The following is a 20941-nucleotide window of genomic DNA, read 5'->3' as shown; positions in this document are numbered from 1 at the left end:
GAGTTTTAAATTCCAGGAAACTGTCTGCAAATGTTGATGACTCATACAAACTCCAGTGCTAACTTTGCATCTAAACATATTTCAAACCTAAACGGAGATGATGCAGAATGGCATCAAGACACTGAAGGAGATTAGTTTGTCAGGAGGAGACTGTCGTTATCCATGTCCAAGATGTGGGAAGTGTTGGTGCAGAAATTTTGCCCATTCATTCTTTTTTTTCTCCAGCCTGTGTCAGTTGCTGCCTACAGACAACCATAGCATTTGCATTCCTTTTGGTTTGGTATGCATGGGTTGTTTTACATGTGTGCACATTCAGAACGTGTGTGTGCAGAAAGCACAGCCTTGAAAAAATAAATAAAGCTGAACTGCAAACTGAGCTGTCTGTATCATTTCTTCAACCACTGTACCCGGTTGCACAAAACAACGGATGCTGATGAAATAAGTTCATGTTACAAAGTTCCCTCTCGCCAGAATTTTATTTTGTCCAACACATTTCATGCAGGTTAGAACAAGCTACCTTTGTCCACGAGGTGCCCAAAGCTGCTGTTGCTGCCCTCAGTTTTGATGCTAAAGCTGCTCTGAACGCAAGAACTGCTTCAATCATGTAGAATTCATCCTCTAAACGTGCACTTAAACATCTGTAAGTTTTTATTCTATAAACAAACCTCAGCAAATACTTATTGTGAAACATGTTTTTTGGTAAGAAATGTATTCCGTCTTTTTTTTTGTTAACTGTAGAATAAAGTAAAAAAAAAAAAATTTGTTTCACCTGTTGGAAAATCCTAAAAACGTTACGTACCAAACTGTAATTTTTCTGTAAGCCGTTACACAATAATAGTAATACATTTAACAAGTAACAGTAACATTTTCTCAACAAAAATCCCAATAAGGCAATATAGTGTTAAGGAAAATAACAACATCAGTCTCAAAACCTTTGCAGTACAAAATGGACAGGGAACCTGCCTTCAGCAGCAAGAACCCCCACTAGGAAATGATGGTGGCAGCTGGATCTATTTTTCATATTAGGGTCTTTTTTTAGGCTATTCACACTATTGGTCACATTTATCAAAGTGTGCTGTAGGTTTAGGGACAGTAAAGCACATAGCATGTTCATGTATGAAACCATGTTTATGCTGTCCAGTTTTTGAATCGAGCAATTGAAAATAATTGTCATTTAGAAGTGCTGCATGAGGTTCAGTCTCTGTCAGACTCCTATCAGTCTGTCACCGCAGAGAACCATATTAAACCGGACTTTACAGAACTGCACAGGCCAAAATGACATCACACACTTACTGGAGAGTAAAAAGCAGAGTTCCTCCAGATAAATCATGGTAGACTCATCTACCCTTAATCCTTGATCTCTAATTAAAAGGGATCCAACACAAAATGTTTGGATCCCCTGTCCATATTAGGTGTCATGATCTTGTTACAGGCCTTTAATATTACAGTACAGTAATATTTTTTAAACACAACATCCAACATAAATTGATATACACTACCGGTCAAAGGTTTTAGAACGCCTTTCTCATTTAATGGTTTTCTTTATGTTTATGACTATTTATATTGTACATAGATTCTCAGTGAAGGCATCAAAAATGTGAATGAACACATATGCAATTATGTAGAAAACGAACAATTTTGAAAAAACTTTAAATGTGTTATATTTTAGATTCCTTAAAGTGCTGTGATGACTGAAATATTAACCTTTGGTTATATAATCCCATGTGTGTTCATTCATTGCTTTGTTGCCTTTGGTGAGAATCTACAATTGAAATAGTCATGAAAATAAAGAGATCATTTAAAAGCCACAATAAACAGAGCAATTGAAATCTTGCTCTGCTTATCATTTTTCACCAGGTCCGACTAATCGAAGATTTGATTAAAGATTTTAGAGTATACAACCCACACCCAAACTGATGCATCCCAAATTAAGCGTGAAGATGACACCCATTTATCCACAGCATGCGTTTGATGAATGAGCGACATTGTGTGATGATGGGGACACAGCGGTTTACAAAAGGCAATCCCAAACAGTCCACAGCTACTACATAGAGTAGAAAGGGCAGATTTCAAAAGTTGCATTTTTGTTTTCTTATGTGTTTGTACCAAGGAGAGCCTTAGTGTGAGGTCCAGTTATAAATCATCAGAACTGGGACACAGCTGTGTTACTGAATGCACCTCCGGTAAAGTCTAGGCTTGTTAGTGGAGATTCTCAGGTCAGGCTATGTTATGGTGGGCATTTTGACTTTCAGGAATAAAGAAAATACAGGTGTGTAATCAAGGGCTGTATTACATTTAGTTTAAATTTTGGTTTTACACACAGCCAAAGGAAACAAGCAACATGTTCAGATGCAGAGGGAGAATGTAGACCAGAGTGTTTTCCCAATTTAAGTCAAAATGTCTGCCATGACATAGGCTAACTGTGTAGGATCTTTACTAGCATTTGTATGCTAACTGCAAAGTGCTAACTGATGTGCTACCAATTAACAAACATGCAACAAGAATTACGCAAAATGTATTTTTCTGATAATTTTCTATCTTATCTTCATAAATAAATATAGTGGTAACTCCATCTAAGAAAATAATCCAACACTTGTCGCTTTATAGCAATAAAATTAGGGTTCTTTAATTTTGAGAAATGTGAAATTAAAAAAACAATATAAAAACACAATAAACACCTTCAAAGAATTTTACAATCAGGAAACAAAAGTCTAAAAAAAGGTTGAATTTACTGGTAATTTCTCATTGTTACAACATAAATATCTAATACTATCTCCATCAATGTTTGACTAAATGTCCCTTTACTTTTGACTAGATATTTTTTAGGCCAAATGAATGGAGTTTATTAAAACTTTCTTGGTTTCATGACATAAATCTGGCTTTTAGGCATAATACATTGATTTTTAATGGATCTGCATACACTGACAACCCAACAAATGCAATGTCAGTATTTAAACCCCTTTACCTTTTCCACATTTGGATGTTGTGTCAAGGCAAGTATCCCCGGCATCTGTTTCCCTTGCTTGTTTCCCCTGCGTAAGAAGCTGGCCAGGAAGAGCAAATCTAGTTGACTGCGCCTCAGTCGCAACCGACTAGACGTAGAATTGGTGATGTTGTTCTTTAGCAAAAAAATAAAAGACTGTGTCGTTTTTTGCTGTTCAGTTAGTGGACTACAAGATGGATTTAGCTACTGTAAATTCAAGTCAATCCTGGAAAAAAACCTGTTTCAATGTTTGGGGCAGATATTCAACTTCCAGCAGGACAACTCTACACATATAGCTGAATGATTTAGATCAAAGCATATCCTTGAGCTAGATAGCCCCAATCAAAGTATAGATTTAAATTCAAAATATGAAATTTACTGATGATCTCCATCCAGTCTAACAGACTGAGCTAATTTGCAAAGATTGATAGGCAAAAATGTTTTTGTCTATGAGTAGTAAAGCTGGTAGACACAAAAAACTTGTAGCATACGCAATATAATAACCAGAAAAATTTGCCTTCCACAGATTTTTTTGGACATGTTGAAAAATTCTGCCACATGTGCATCACAGCGCTCACATGCAATTTCAACCCTACACATGCACTACTGCTACAGAAACCATGTAGTGCAATCAAAGTCAGAGCAATGAAAATAACACTTAATCTGACACTAAGTGAACCTTCATTCATTACGTGTTCGGCCACCTTGGGGCGCTCATGGAGAACTGAAGTGCCATGCCCAGGTGGTCAGTTGATTCTTATTATGAAAAATAAATAAAAAGTCATCAACGTCACAGAAAAGTAAAGTACCTGGTCATAATGCAGCACCAAACTGTGAACTCCATCCCATTAATATCTAGTGTAGATGAACTTTTCACAACAGACGGATATGATAGGATAAGATAATATATTTCAAGTGCCATGCAGACAAATTCTGCGTCGATTATAATTTTGCCCTGTTTACTAGACCTATAATGACCTCTAGCACCATATCGAATGCACATTTTTAGCTAAAAACAAATGATAGAGACTATGTTTTTTAAGAAAAGAAAGAAAAAATATCTGGGAAATGTTTATTGTAAACAGCATGGCCATGCTTATATTCGGCAATAGTATTGCAATTACATATTCTCCTGATATCCTGCAACCTGACCTCTGATTCATCCTTTTCTTCAGAGCTCTTCCCATGAATCTGTAGCAACATAAATCTGTATGCCAGGCTAACACATAAAAATGTGTATACTTAGTTAATTTCATGCACCAGCATAGGACAAACAGCTTAGATGAACCACTGTAGCAACAATAAATGAGATCATGAAAAATTAATGTAGGTGGAAGCAAACAAAAACAAGATCAAAAGGCTCAAAGGAGTGGGATGAGCAGGATGCAAAGCAGAACATGCAAAGTACAAAGGAGGTAATTCATTCAAAACAATTAGTGCAGGGAGTTAAAATCACAATTTCAGAGGTAAACCTAATGAGCTCATTTATTTTTATTGATTGTATTATAAAAAATGTTTTCTGATTTAAAGTCTGAGCTGCATAATGCATGAGATTTTATTGCAGCATTTTCTTGATTAAAAACAACAAGTTGTCAAATACCATCTTTTTAAACCTGACCAAAACAGGTAAAACTACCAATAGAATCAAAAAATAACAAGTAAAGATGAAAAGAGCAAAGAACAGTCGCAGGAATGACTAGAAATACTAAAGAAGGGCGAATTGAATGTTGCAGGTAATGAAATATTGAGCCGGAAACAGAAGGCCAGCGGGATGATGCTGCTGTTAATTGAGCATAGAGATTTGAAATCCCAGAGATAAAGCAGTTCCACCCCTTCACCCAGCACCATTAGTGTTTGGCCTGGGTCCAGACCTTAAAGCCTGGCTAATATACAGCTTTTCTCAGCCAGAGTGGTTTGGGAGAGACAAAGCATCGACACCAGCTTCCTTCAGTTGCATTTACTTAGTACAAAGATTACCATGTACAGGTCCTTCTCAAAATATTAGCATATTGTGATAAAGTTCATTATTTTCCATAATGTCATGATGAAAATTTAACATTCATATATTTTAGATTTATTGCACACTAACTGAAATATTTCAGGTCTTTTATTGTCTTAATACGGATGATTTTGGCATACAGCTCATGAAAACCCAAAATTCCTATCTCACAAAATTAGCATATCATTAAAAGGGTCTCTAAACGAGCTATGAACCTAATCATCTGAATCAACGAGTTAACTCTAAACACCTGCAAAAGATTCCTGAGGCCTTTAAAACTCCCAGCCTGGTTCATCACTAAAAACCCCAATCATGGGTAAGACTGCCGACCTGACTGCTGTCCAGAAGGCCACTATTGACACCCTCAAGCAAGAGGGTAAGACACAGAAAGAAATTTCTGAATGAATAGGCTGTTGCCAGAGTGCTGTATCAAGGCACCTCAGTGGGAAGTCTGTGGGAAGGAAAAAGTGTGGCAGAAAACGCTGCACAATGAGAAGAGGTGACCGGACCCTGAGGAAGATTTTGAGAAGGGCCGATTCCAGACCTTGGGGACCTGCGGAAGCAGTGAACTGAGTCTGGAGTAGAAACATCCAGAGCCACCGTGCACAGGCGTGTGCAGGAAATGGGCTACAGGTGCCGCATTCCCCAGACCTGGGCTACAGAGAAGCAGCACTGGACTGTTGTTCAGTGGTCCAAAGTACTTTTTTCGGATGAAAGCAAATTCTGCATGTCATTCAGAAATCAAGGTGCCAGAGTCTGGAGGAAGACTGGGGAGAAGGAAATGCCAAAATGCCAGAAGTCCAGTGTCAAGTACCCACAGTCAGTGATGGTCTGGGGTGCCGTGTCAGCTGCTGGTGTTGGTCCACTGTGTTTTATCAAGGGCAGGGTCAATGCAGCTAGTTATCAGGAGATTTTGGAGCACTTCATGCTTCCATCTGCTGAAAAGCTTTATGGAGATGAAGATTTCATTTTTCAGCACGACCTGGCACCTGCTCACAGTGCCAAAACCACTGGTAAATGGTTTACTGACCATGGTATCACTGTGCTCAATTGGCCTGCCAACTCTCCTGACCTGAACCCCATAGAGAATCTGTGGGATATTGTGAAGAGAACGTTGAGAGACTCAAGACCCAACACTCTGGATGAACTAAAGGCCGCTATCGAAGCATCCTGGGCCTCCATAAGACCTCAGCAGTGCCACAGGCTGATGGCCTCCATGCCACGCCGCACTGAAGCAGTCATTTCTGCAAAAGGATTCCCGACCAAGTATTGAGTGCATAACTGTACATGATTATTTGAAGGTTGACGTTTTTGGTATTAAAAACACTTTTCTTTTATTGGTCGGATGAAATATGCTAATTTTGTGAGATAGGAATTTTGGGTTTTCATGAGCTGTATGCCAAAATCATCCGTATTAAGACAATAAAAGACCTGAAATATTTCAGTTAGTGTGCAATGAATCTAAAATATATGAATGTTAAATTTTCATCATGACATTATGGAAAATAATGAACTTTACCACAATATGCTAATATTTTGAGAAGGACCTGTATTTGGACAGCATGAGCATATCTTACATGTCTGGCCATAAAGACTGAGTTTCTTTAGGTGAACAGTGTATCAGAAAACACCTAAACTATAAGGCATAATCAAATCCTTCACAACAGTTTTAGCAATCACTCAAATAATAATTTTTTGTTTTCCTTTATTTTTCATTTGAATACATAATATGTATATACAATAGTATATACAATAAAATGATGTAGGTATTTAATTACACCTTAGAATGTAAACTCATGTCATCTCAACTATTGTTTAAATGCATAAATAGAGAGCCATTGTGTTTCCCCACTGGTGGGAAGCAAGCCCCCCGTGTGCAAATTCCATGACGTTTAATGGTCAGGCTATGACATCAATAAGAGCTAAATTACAGGAGTAAAAATCCTGTTGAAGATGAGCCCCAATGAGCCGCCAAAAGCCAGAGGATATCTGTGGTGAAGATAGACATCCTGACAAGGTGAGAGAAAAAAAACCTGAACACCTCAGTGTTGCATCCAGAAAGTTTTTTGTTTCTACTTTGCTGCCTTTCGGTTCAGACTGTAAGTTGAGGTGTTAAGAAAACTAATCTGGTGTAGACAATTTAAGAATTATATCTCCACTAAAATGCAGTGACCGTAAAGAGTGACACAAAAAGAGGTTGAACACTTCTGAATATAAAGCTAAATGACAGAAACCTTGTTTTTTAAAGTGTAAAAGTTTTTAACTTTTTTCTCCCAACATAGTTGCAGGATTTAGATGTGCATGAAATGTAAAGCTGCTGGTTTTCTTGCCATAACACATCTTGAATATAACTGCATCAAGATCTGCATGGTTGGATGAACTACCACATGACAGCAAAGGCACAACATTCCAGTTTCCAGTAAATCAACGCAGAAATCGATGTACATCATCATAATCCAAATGTGATGTCTATTTACTGATTGAGTCATTAATCAAAATGTATTGTAATTGAAAAACGTTGCCTTCTGTATCAAATATTAGTATTTATTAAAAACGCAAGCTATCATCATTTACTACAACTCTAAAAAATTTAATAAATTTTTCTTAATTGTGTACAACCACTACTTTTTAGCAATAGAACGTACAAAGTAAAGATAACTGCATTGTATTATTAAAAGGTTTAAATTGGAAAGTATGTACAGAAACTGAAGTTGATTTTCTCTGTATGACTGGAATAATCTGAGTGTATACAAATAGGATTTTTCGGTTTTGGAAACAGTCTTTAGATTCATTGTTTCATAGCTGAGAGCCTGACAATTCCAGATCTCAAGGTTCTCAGGCAACAGGCAGAAGTCTAGCTCCTTACCAAATGAGCCTTTGGACCATGACCTTGAAGATCAGAGTGGATTACTCAGCTTTATCTAAGGAAAGTTCCCCAGAGGTCCAACACAATTTCTCAGGTACAGACAGACCAGTTTCTTCTCATTTGCAAGCAGACAAACAAGCAATGTTGATGAAATAAGCGCAAAGGATTTTCCAAACAGTCATATTAGGCCCCGATGATTAAGGTTGGACCATGAGGACGGCAGGTTTGCACAGAGGTAACGCCTACACTGAGACGTATAGTCAGATGTCCAAATATCAAAATGTCCTTTTACTCCAAAAGTTCCTGCCACATCTGAGATGTTGCTACAATCAAGAAGAAACACAAATAGCAAATAATCCTCGTTTAACCTTTGAGTGACAGCCCTGTGTTTCCCCTCCCATTATATTAGGCATGTGCCTTTAAAGGGCAAGATATTTCCACTAAATTCATAATCATTGCAGGAAACAGAGGGCTCATTTCAGTGTGTTACAAATTCATTATCAATCATTTAAATGCAAAATAATGTAGAATTATCTAAATTTTTAAAATAGAAATTGTGGCTGAACTTCTAAAACCAAATCATTCTCTTCTTTATGATCTGGGTGATCTGAGGAGAGAATAAAAGGTTAAAATTTATTTTCCCTACACTCCCAAATAGTGAAACAACCTCAAAGTTCTACATAACTTCAGTCCAGTATCATACTGTATGAAGCCATTAAGGAATAACAACGGCCGCACTTTGCATGTTCTAGACTAGACAGGAAAGAGGGGAAAAGAGAGGGGGGTAGATATTCGCCAAATGTCACTGGGTCCGGGACTCGAACCCAGGCACTGGTAGTTCTACTCTTTAGGCTTTAGGCCTGTGAATTTAACCTTTTAAGGAAACAGATACAGAGGGTTTTAATGAACAATGCAAAGAAAACATCAATTTACTAGTTTAACCCTATTAGATTTATGTGTCTGATTCTGAGTAAATCCTATTTTATATCGTTATTTAGTTTTTGTTTTTGTTCATTCCACCTGAATGCCTTGTGGAGATGTTTGTGTTTAGCTGTGAAAGTTCTGCTTTGTTCGTTCCACTCAAATCTGTGATCAACGGAATATCTAATAATGAGACCATGCCTCGTTGCATCCAAACAAAGCTGTTTGACTTCTAATTAGGGTAAGTGCTAAGGCTATATGCTACAAATGTTGCTAGGGATAGCTTTCAGCTCACAGAGCAACCCTAACCCCCCAGCCGCTCTGCTTGCCTACCTTTCTGCATGTCTCGGGCTCACACAGCTCCTACCATCTCCTCGGCCCTTATGCCAACACGTCTTTCACACATTGCCATTAGTTAGTTCAGTCGACCTATATATATTATTACTTCCTAAAACTCTGTTTCAGACAATCCAGACCTACCTGGCCATGACTTCTCCACTTGTCAGGTTGTCTCATACCTAAAGGTGCGATCCGATCGAACGCAATTTCAGCAAATTTTTAGCCTCCTTTGCGTGCTGTCGCTTACCCTACATTTTGCCAGCAATTCGTGTGGCCAATGGGTGACAACGCTCAACTCGCTCCACCGTGTCATCAAATAGGAGGAGCTTCTATCTGCTGCTTGCTGGTTTCAACTTAATATGGAGCGACGGCGTCCACGTCCCAGGGTTCACCAGAGACGGAACCAGTTTGGAGACTACCACCACCTACTCCAGGAGCAGCGCCTGGATAACGGTCGCTTTCAGCGGTAATTCCGTCTATCCAGGAACTAGTTTGAGTACCTGCTGCCCCACGAATTAGCCTCCGGGACACCAAGGCACTGCAGAACACATGATCATCTGTCCTCGGTGAGTAAATAAATCTCAGCTCAATAGAAAAACAACTAATTTGTACAGGCCAAATCTTCTAAAATATAATAAACATTTTTGTGCCTAAATATATGGACGAGGACCGACAAAACACACCAGGCAAGAGGTGATATGACAACAGGATGTAGCATGGTAGCCATTAGTATTTAATAATTATGTAATAACGGCTGATTGGCGACCTAGAAATTTAGGGTTAACATAGGGTCAACGTGTAAATCGCTCATTCTTATTTGTATTCGGTTGGAACGCACCTTAACAACCACCCCCCTTCACCAAATGTTATACACTATCAATTCCGTGTACATGATCCTGTAAAATGTATGCAACCTTCTAAAAACTCAACTATCAAAAGACTTTAACACATCTTAACCTGCCTAAATTAGTTTTGACTTCAATCTCTAATTCCTAAATGTGTCTTTAACTACCACACCTTGTAGCACACTCCAACCAAAAAGCAATCTAACAGAAAGCAACTCGGAATCAAAGCAGACTCAAAAGACACAAAATGGACAGTCAGAAGTTTGAAAACTATGGGGTTTGAGAAAAGAAGTCGGTGATGTGACATTAAATGCTACTAAAAGCTGCATAAAACGATCAACAAAACCCAAATCAAGTAAACACCTTTTGAAGGATTTTAATCATGTGATTAAAGAGAAATAGAAAGGAACTCTGTTTATTTGCCTTGTGTGATGTCATCAGATGATTATGAGCACATCAAAGCTTGTTTTTGGAGGCTAGATTTGATCTTCTTAAAATATGGTTTTCAATGAAATAGCTAAACAACTAGCAACAATTACAATGACATGTTGTCTTTGAGTGACAAACTGTAAGTGAGTCTGATTGATTTTACAGATATGTTTGGCACACAGCTTTAAGTTAACTACAATCTTGGCTCAAAAAACTCAGGTCTGTGTGCTGAGCAATTACATTATTCATTTTGCATCCAATAGGGTTTATCCTTACTACTAAACAAGGAAAATACAGCTAGGTCAAAGTACTAGCTTGTTATTCCACAGGAGAGACAATCTATTTGCATCCAAACAGGGTTTGACATAAAAGGGCAGATTGTTGGGTTTTTTGCAAACGCAAGTTGGTGGAAATGGAGGTGATCGCAGCAGCAGGCCGAGAGACACAAACCAGCAGAGTCGCTCATTCACATCCAATATGACACGCTCCAGCAGCCCCCCACCCTCACTCAATCCTGACTGTGAAGACACATTCCAGTGGGCTGGAATCCCTCTGTTTACGCTGCTAAAAATAGTTTTCACACACTGAGATGACGTGGGTTCTCGTGATAAGGTCCACCCCACCCCACCCCCGCCACCTCTGTGCAACTCTCAGCCCGCCTGCATACCAAGACTCCTCAAATCCTTAGCGATTAGGGGAGAGAGATGGATGGATGGATATAAGAGGAAGGTTGATCAATACTATGACTCCTTCTCTCTGTGGTGGTCACTTCCTAACACCATTTATTAAGGCAAACCTAATCATTTTGGCTCAATTATTAAATCCACTGAAGCTCCATCTTCTTTCACTCTCTCTTACACACATAAATCAGATCACACACAATCTGAAAAAAGAATAAATACGACTTCTTCATACATAAGAGGAGAGGTCTGCAATACATCACTTTTAAAACCCTTTGATTAAAGAAAAAAAAACCTAAATAAATAACACCCCCACCAGGTTACATTTGTTGTTCAGATATTTGTATTTGTCTACCAATACATTGTGTACACAGCATCAGGGCCAAAAATGAGCAAAAGTACCGATGACTCATCCTGCAAACTAGGCTGTCTACTACTGGCAGTTCTAATAGGAAAAGGACCAAGTCCACCAAGAAACCTCATGAAGGCCCTGGAGGGGTTGGTCCTAGTCCATCTTGGCTCTCTGGTGATCCCAGAGATGGACCTGTCTCAGTTTGCCTACCAGCCTGGCATCTGAGTGGACGATGCTGTGAGTACCTCCAACACTGAGCACTCTCTCACCTGAAGAACCTTTGAAGTACTATGTGGATTATGTTTTTTTATTTCTCCAGTGCTTTAAATACTATGCAACCAGCACTTCTGGGAGAGAAAGTATCTCGGTGTTACGGCTTGCGAAATATAGGACCCCAGAATGCAGACCAGAAGGCAGCATGACGGTAAGTGCAAAAGATTTAATAACAAAAAACTCACTCATAAGGAGACAGAAACTAAAACAATAAACGCACAGGCAAAACTGACATGGGCAGACTGGCAAGACAGGCATGAGCAGGAGGACATGAGCTTGAATTGAAAACAAGACTTGAGCATGAAAATGTTTCTGCCATGACTAACTGAACAGGTGTGTATTAGAGGCTGACATTTTTTCGGGAGTCCCACGGGTCACGGGATTCTCACGGGAAACCCGCGGGACGGGAGACAGCATCAGTAAAGATCCCGTGATTGGGACGGTACAGGATAAAAAATGAACGGGAGCAGACGGGAGCGGGAGCTAACTAATAGGAGGGAAAATAAACTAGGATCAATTGTCCTTGGAAATGTAAACTGAGACTTTGTTATAAACTTTAAGAAAAAAAAACTTGGATCGGCGCCACCATTGTGTAGTTTTTTTCCAAGAAGCCTATACTATAATGTGAGTCAAACAAACTACATGACCCACAAGCCAACAGTGCTTCTGATCGATGTTTTCCACCTGCGTTCAGAATGGAGGGAGCAAACGCAGGTGGAGAGCTGGACGTGGTAAAATTGGATTTGTAACGTAAAGTCAGAAATAAGGACTTATCTATTAAACTCATAGGGCTGACAGGAAAGTCGCAAATATGACCGAACTTCAGGAGAGTTGAATGTAGCGGTGTTAACATGCAGTATGCTGCTTGTAAAACGTGTTTAGTTGTAATCAAGTTCACCAGTGATTAAGGGACACTTGTAAAACAGATTCTGGATTAAATCAGCACTGCATCTCTTCATTCATCAAACCAAAAGTACCAACATGTGTCAAGTCTCATCTGACCAACAAAATTGCTGCATGTGCACTAAAGATTTAAGAGGTAAGGTACGGAAGCCCGTGAGGGGACATGGGGAAATTTATTACTTTTGCGTCTCCACGCAATACTTTTGCGTTCGGCATTTTGGAGCAACAGCACAGATGATAAACTGCTCATAAAACAAACACTGATATTTCATTGATATGGTTTATTTGTCATATGCAGGTTAACACGCAGTAAACAATGCGATAAAATGCTTAGGATAAGAAGAACCGTTCAAATCACGATAAAAACAAAAACACTAATGGCGTACAAAAAAAAAGTACACATCATGCAGCAGCAATAAGGAAATAAAGTGTCACAGATGTGGTTTTGTGCAGTTTTATGGTCCAGAGTTCAGTAGTTTGTTTGACAGCTTGTGGATAAAAACTGTCTTTTAGTCTGATTGAAGATAATTTTATTTAATGCTGATTTCACAACAAAACACAATAAATCTCAAAACGGGTGTAGTGTTTGTTTCAATTTTGCAGTTATCTGGTTTGGAAACTATCCCACAAAGTATTGCGAAATAACGCAAAGACTATTGCGTGGGGACACAAAAGAGAAAAAATTCCCCATGTCCCATCGCGGACCTCGTAGAAAGGCTTCATCAAGGGAAGATATTAAATAAATATGTTGTGAAATAGAAAAAAATTGAATGTACCATTAAATGTACAATTTATTTAATACATCATTAAATATTAAGTGTACCACTAATTACGTCATGTCGTCTTTAAAATTATACTTAATTATTCAGTGGCATATTTAATTGCATAATAGTCCATTTCATGATATAATGGTACATTTATTGTTTCTAATGATGTATTAAATAAATAAATGGTACCTTTAATTTAATGGCACATTTAATGTTACATTTCTTTCATGTTACATTTACTTCACTTATGGGACATTCACAACATTTATTTATTTTATGATTATTTTATTGTATTAATTTTGTCCAGTTTGACCCTCCATTCTTGATGCCTGTATAGGAGGTCATGTCAGAATTTAAATCAGGTGTTCTGGAGCAGACACATCTAAAACTTGCAGAGAAGGGGTCCCTGAGCACCAGGGCTGTGAACCATTGAGGTACAGTTTCTAAATTGTGAAGGTAATGCCTTTTTGGCCTTTTGTTCAACAAGTACAGTTCTCTTACTAGGTGCATTTTTCTTTTGTTTCAGCAACTTGAAACATAAAAGTAATGTCATTGTTCAAAGGAAACAGTCACTTAATAAATAAGTAAAATACAACTATGTACATTTTGTTTATTCAACTAAGATAGGCATGGTCTGTTTCCTTGTTTAATATTTTATTATTTCTTCATTATAATTTTATTATTATTATTACTTTAACTGGCCTTTACTACAGCTAAAAACAGGGACCTAACTGGTCCTTCAAAGAAATTGCCAAAAGACTAAATGAAGAAAACAAAAATGGGAGTGGCACAGGAGTGGGAGTCGTTCTGAATGGGAGCGGGACGGGAGTGGGAGTCAATTTACCAGGAGTGGGACGGAACAGGATTTTTTTCGTTATGCTGGCCTGGGATTGGGATGGGACAAGACATTTTTCTGTGGGAGCGGGATGGGACAGGAGAGAAAATCCACTCCCATGTCACCCTCTAGTGTGTATATATGGAGGGAAAACCAGGTGGAGCAAGGAGACAGATTAACTTGAAGCAGGTGAACAGAATAAACTTAATTGACAGAGAACAAAACGTGGCTGTGGCAAAAACAGAGACTCTAATATACAAACAAAACAAAACTTTACAAAACATGAACAAGACTAAAACATGACCAGGAAAATAACAGAAGCATGATTCAAAATCTAAGAAGAAGAAGAATAATAAACAAAAGAACGTGTCAAAACCTTGACTGTGAAAAACATAAGAAAAAACCAGAAACCAAAAAACCCCAAATCATAACACTCGGTTTTCCAGTGGTAGCTTGAATGGGATTCTCCCAGGCTGTCAGCTTGGTATTACAACTACAGAAGATGAGCAAGAAAATGGTGTGGTTCGTACTATATATAGTCTATAACCTGTATAAGCATACAAGTGGTGAGAAATGTGACAGTCTGCTGCAGGTTAATGAATAGAATCTGATGGTGAATGGTGTTTAGGAGTCCATCTGAATGGACATGTCGAGGTAACATCACCACGCACCCATGTTCCTTCCAAAGATATCCAACAGAACATTACAGAAAAGAAATTAACATATTTGGGAAATACAAAAAACTTCAACTAAAGTTTGGTATAAACTGTGCATTAAACAGTAGATATCATTCACTTCTACATCAAAATATTTGAAATGGTGTGTTGTGGGTTTGCTATTAATATTTCAGAGCAATTTAGAACAAAAAGAAATTGCCTCCTGTAGTTTTTAAAATAAAGCAGTTTATCACGACCACTCGTACTTTATGGAGGAATGGTTCTGTCCTTCATCCGCATTCATCAGCTGTTCTGTTGTAATATCTACAGCAAAGTTATCTACTGCCGCAGAGCTCATGCACCACAAGGCTACACCGATTATTCCTCTGAATTCACAGTTAGTGCTTTCCAAGCATAGCACGTGTTTCCTAGAAAATGTTGGCATCGCTGGAGCGTCTCCCTGAATAACTTAAAAGGCAGTTTCAGATCACACAAACAGCTTCTGCTGCATTTTCACCTTCAGGTTCTAGTAGCTCTAATGGCAGGACTGTGCCGGAGTCTGATGAATGGAGGTGTTTGTAATTTAAGAAAAACAGGAAAACAGGATTATTTGTACAATATGTTTTAACAGAGACATCGTTTTTCAACTGTTTTGTCTTATTACCAATGATATGTGTGTGTTATATAAAGTAGTTGCAAAATGAAATGCAACCACAGCGCTTCACTTTTTCTTTTTTGTGTTAGAGATACATTTCAAAATGGATTATTTCCTTTTTTCCTCAAACTTTTCAAACCTTTTGGTATGATGTTCAATTGAGCTCAGGTGGATCCTGTTTCCACTAAATAATAAAGTCAAAGGAAGATTTTATAGATCGGATTGTGCCATGGACCAAACTGGGGGAAGAATACAAAACAAATATGCAGCATTGAACATCCCAAAAAGAACCATGGTCTCCAATATTTATAAATGAAAAAAGTTTGAAACCTTATAGATCTTACTGCCTGACCAAATCTTGTGATCAGGGAAGAAGGGCCTTGGCTAGAAAGGTGACCAAGTGTCAGACTATTTTGGCAGAGTGGCCAGATGGACATGACAGCAAGCTCGAATTTTTACAGAAACGCTCTTAAAAGAAAGATCCCCAACTCCTGTCCTTGAGAGCTCCTGTCTTGCAACCTTTATCTGGATCCCTGCTCCAACAAATCCTAAATCAAATGGCTGAGTTACCTCCTCAGGATGTCATTAAACTCTGCAAAGGACTGTTAATGAGCAATTTTTTTGATTCAGGTTTGTTGAAACACTAATCTGAAAGATTAGTTACCATCTAAAAGCTCTCGAGCACTGGAGTTAGAAGACTCCTGCCTTCGAGATTGTCAGACCCGGAAAAAATAATTTTTTGGGTTAGAAGAAACAAAATCAGACGTTCTGGCCCCAAGAGTCACTCTGGAGAAAAAAAACAGCACAGTTCATCACCTGGCTGACACCATCCCTGCTGTTAAGCCCGGTGTTGGTAGTGTCATGCTGTGGGGATGTTTACCTGCAGCAGTATTTAAGCAACTAGTCTGCACAGAAGGTAAGATGACAGTAGCCAAATATGGAGAGATTGATGAGATATTGTACATAGCCCATTAGTCTTCCTTATTCTTTCATTTTGTTTGGTAGTTTAGTTGGATTGTTTTAGCATAGTAAAGAGTTGACTTATTTTTGTTAATAAATTCTTGTATTTTAAGAAATTGTATGAATTCATTCCGTGTGTGTACAGAGTTTTGCTGTTCAATAATGTCAGAGCTTGGCTCATCCCTTTCAATTTTGTCCTAACAGGACAACCCTTAACAGACCAAAATATGATTTAATAAAATATTAAAGTCAGTCAGTCAGTCAGTCATTTTCTACCGCTTATTCCATAGTGGGTCACGGGGGAGCTGGTGCCTATCTCCAGCAGTCTATGGGCGAAAGGCAGAGTACACCCTGGACAGAAAATATTAAAGTATTAATATTAAATATTAAATAACATATTCATAATTACAACTTAGAACATAATGCTGGCACCGTCATCTTTCACTATGGTGGTTTTTTGTTGATGCGCGGTGCTGTATCTGAGACAGAACGGTGGCCCAAACATTCCTGTTTGGCTCCTTCACACCATAACAATTTGTTCCACAAGGTTTGTGGAATAATTTCTGGATGATTTCTTGGTAAGAAAAAGCTTTTGTTTTACAAACCTCTTTGCAGCCTCCTAGGCCAACGTGTCTCTTGGGTGTTTTATTAGTAATGGAAAAACATCTCTTTTTTGTCACTAAGATCTAGACTTGCACATTAAATTGCAAATATATTAATACGTGTAGCAACAAATATCTTAATTGACTGCTCGGATTGCTGTACGTTTATCCTAAGTCATCAGGTCACACTTTGCATGTATGTAATATTCAGACTGCCAGATGGAGTCTCACTGCAATAGATGACATCCCTGATAAATGATATTGCCCAGGTTACTAAAATTCTAAGGGAGATAAAATAAAAAAATATATAAATCTGGATTTATCTCAATATTTATCATCCTTACCATATTGACCAATAATATTGACATCACAGGTTTTTTCTTATGTCCTGCATCTTTACTCAGAGCCTGTTTTCTCCTAACATCCATAGTGATAAACTGATGACTGTGGTAAATCACCTGCACTTGTATAGTGCTTTATCAAGTCCGAGGACTCCAAGTGCTTTACACTACAACAGGTCATCAACCCATTCATCCACACATTCACACACTGACAGTGGTAGGCTACATTGTAGCCACAGCTGCCGTGGAACAGACTGACAGAAGCGGGGCTGCCATACAATAGCACCACTGAGCCCACTGACCACCATCAGCAGGCAAGGCGGGTGAAGTTTCTTGCCCAAGGACACAACGCCTGAGACAGACGGAGCCAGGGTTCAACCCTACAACCGACCGGATACAAGACAATGCTGTGGAATATTTCAAACTCTTCTCCTGACTGATACATTTGCACAATGAGTTCTACTGGATCCTGTAAGAACAGCTCAGCTTTATTTCAGGTTCATCAGATTCACTGGAAAAGCTGGCAGGTGTGAACTCAGGAAAACTGAAAGCTGAAACTGAATCAAAATGGAATAGTTTGGGGCTTTGCACACACATGCAAACAGCATATTTTTACTTTTTTATCTTTTACATTTTTCCCCAGATTTGTTTTGTTCTCCGGTTAACTTTTAACTGTGTACTGTTGTTCGAGCCACTGTTTAATGTGCAAAGTGGCAAACGTTGTCGACCACAGACACAGAAACCACAGAGCACCATTATGACCAAAAACTCCTTAACCACTAAAGTAAAACATTTAAAGATACACGCAAAAACCTCAAAGTCACAGAGATGCTTTGAAATATCTCTCCTTTACATTCCTTCCATAACAGATATGCAGCAGCCATCTGCAGCTGTAGGTCAGGCAGATTTATGAACCCTCCACCGGTCAGCTGCTTTGTGGTGGTAACCACGTGACAAAAGTCGCCACAAATGAGTGTAATTAACGAACTGCAGCGTCTGCTTTATGGGCCCAATTAAACAGAGACAGAAGAGGTAATTAGCAGTGAATATGCTGTGTTAAAGTAAGAGCACAGACCTGCAGGAACCTCCTCAGCGCTCAACCAGACACGTCTAGAGGACAACCTGCTGCCAGGTGATGTTTGTATCCAACAGTGGAAGTTGCGCATCCTGTAGCTGCTGCTGCTGCCTCCAGCAGGGTTCGGTCCCCCGGTTAGTGTCCGCCTTTCGGAGGCTTTGTCACGGCCTCATCGCCTCCTCCACCCGGCACCCAGCTAGTCTGTCAGGGCTTCCGTCCCGGTACTACGCCTCACCGCCGGCCGGAGATAACAACTCATGTGTCGGCCGCGAATGAAACGGCTCTGACAGTCGGCTCCTTGAAGTGTACGAAGCCGGTGTTGTGTCTTAAAGTGACTGTCTGCTAAAACTGATCATCCGCCGCGGGAGCGCGCACAGTTCACTGTGTTGCTCGGCGTTCCTCTCGGTTGCAGTTTGAAATTCGTTCAATCAAAAAATATTGACAATGAAAACCACAAATTTGTCTATCAAGGACTTCAGTAGAGGTATTTCTCCCTTTAAATTTGAATTATTTTAAGATCCTCGGTGTGATTTTTTTATTATTATTATTTGAGAGTGTTTGACGCATTTTGAGTATAAATTGCTACAATATTTAAGCCTGAACATAATATTAGACGCATACAAGAGTGTGTTCTCAGTATGCTATACGTTATATATAAATATGTTAAAAGCATAACTTCTATGGCTTTACAATGACACAATATTACTGTCAATAAAGCTTTTTAACATTTTTTTTTGGTAACAAGATTACACCATAAACAGTCTTTTTCACCACATGGTATACCTTAAAATCGTGTCCTATTTAACAGCATGCAATTGAAAAAGCGTTTCAAAGTAAAATATAATACAGTTTTAATATACCCATATTTATATTTAGCTCAAACATCAATTTTACAAACTTTGTAATGTTACTATATTGGGGTTGTATTTTTTGTTATATATATTTTTTATTTTATCAAACATTTAATTTGATTATAATAAACTTAATTTAATACTTAATATAACATTTCATTAAAATGATGGATGTCTCTCACCTATCACAGATCAGACCAACTAATACCTTAGCTTTTATAGTGTTTGCCCGGCCTCTGTGGCGGATATAGAATAATTTATTCTAAAAGAAGTCTAAAAATCCAAGTCTTGGATTTTGACGCCACCAGCAGTGGTGCACACTGTGGTCAAAAAAACACAAAAAAAACCAAGAAAAGCAATCTCAAAGCTATTGCTGGCCAGGAATATCTGAAGATTTGCATTTTGGGTCAGTATTCAGTTTTATACTCTTGTTTCTATGTAATATCTTTGCCATGTTTATTTTATGAGAGGTACTCGTACTCGTCGTCTTCCGCTTATCCGGGACCGGGTCGCGGGGGCAGCAGACTCAACAGAGACGCCCAGACGTCCCTCTCTCCAGACACCTCCTCCAGTTCCTCCAGGGGGAGCCTAAGGCGTTCCCAGGCCAGCCGAGAGACACAGTCCCTCCAGCGTGTCCTGGGCCGACCCCCGGGCCCCCTCCCGGTGGGACGTGCCTGGAACACCTCCCGAGGAAGGCGTCCAGGAGGCATCCGGTATAGATGCCCGAGCCACCTCAACTGGTGGCTCGGTCCCTGCTCCGCTTGTACAGGGACCGGATGGCCCCTAGTAAAGGGCCCCTGATTCCATACTCCTGGAGCACCCCCCACAGGGCATCACAAGGGACACAGTCGAATGCCTTCTCCAGATCCACAAAACACATGTGAACCGGTTGGGCAAACTCCCATGAACCCTCGAGCACCCTGTAGAGGGTATAGAGCTGGTCCAGTGTTCCACGGCCGGGACGAAAACCACACTGCTCCTCCTGAAGCCGAGGTTCGACTATCGGTCGGACTCTCCTCTCCAATACCCTGGCGTAGGCCTTACCAGGGAGGCTGAGGAGTGTGATCCCCCTGTAGTTGGAACACACCCTCCGGTCCCCCTTCTTATGAAGGGGGACCACCACCCCAGTCTGCCAGTCCAGAGGCACTGTCCCCGACCGCCACGCAATGTTGAAGAGACGTGTCAACCATGACAGCCCTACAACATCCAGAGACTTGAGGTACTCAGGGCGGATCTCATCCACCCCCGAAGCCTTGCCACCGTGGAGCTTTTTAACCACCTCGGTGACTTCAGCCTGGGTGATGAAAGAGTCCAACCCCGAGTCCCCAGCCTCTGTTTCCACCACGGAATGCGTGATGGCGGGATTGAGGAGATCCTCGAAGTACTCCTTCCACCGCCCGATAATGTCCTCAGTCAAGGTCAGCAGTCTCCCGCCGCCACTATAAACAGTGTTGGCGAAGCACTGCTTCCCCCTCCTGAGGCGACAGATGGTTTGCCAGAATCGCTTCGAGGCCAACCGGTAGTCCTTCTCCATGGCCTCACCGAACTCCTCCCAGGCCCGAGTTTTTGCCTCTGCCACAGCCCGGGCCGCAGCACGCTTGGCCTCACG

General features: G+C 39.8%; 1 protein-coding gene across 2 annotated transcripts in view; it reads right to left on the bottom strand.

Moving 5' to 3' along the window:
• LOC124872654 (membrane-associated phosphatidylinositol transfer protein 2-like) overlaps positions 1 to 19028 on the bottom strand; it is a 107549-nt gene extending 88521 nt beyond the window's left edge. For both annotated transcript variants that reach the window (XM_047372899.1, XM_047372898.1), the window contains exon 1: positions 18482 to 19028. The gene's annotated coding sequence lies outside the window, so the exon portion shown is untranslated. The remainder of the gene's footprint in view (positions 1 to 18481) is intronic.
• Between the last annotated feature and the right edge of the window lie 1913 nt (positions 19029 to 20941).

Source organism: Girardinichthys multiradiatus, chromosome 8, assembly GCF_021462225.1.
Source record: "Girardinichthys multiradiatus isolate DD_20200921_A chromosome 8, DD_fGirMul_XY1, whole genome shotgun sequence".
NCBI lineage: Eukaryota > Metazoa > Chordata > Actinopteri > Cyprinodontiformes > Goodeidae > Girardinichthys > Girardinichthys multiradiatus.
This window is presented reverse-complemented; position numbering and strand designations above follow the sequence as displayed.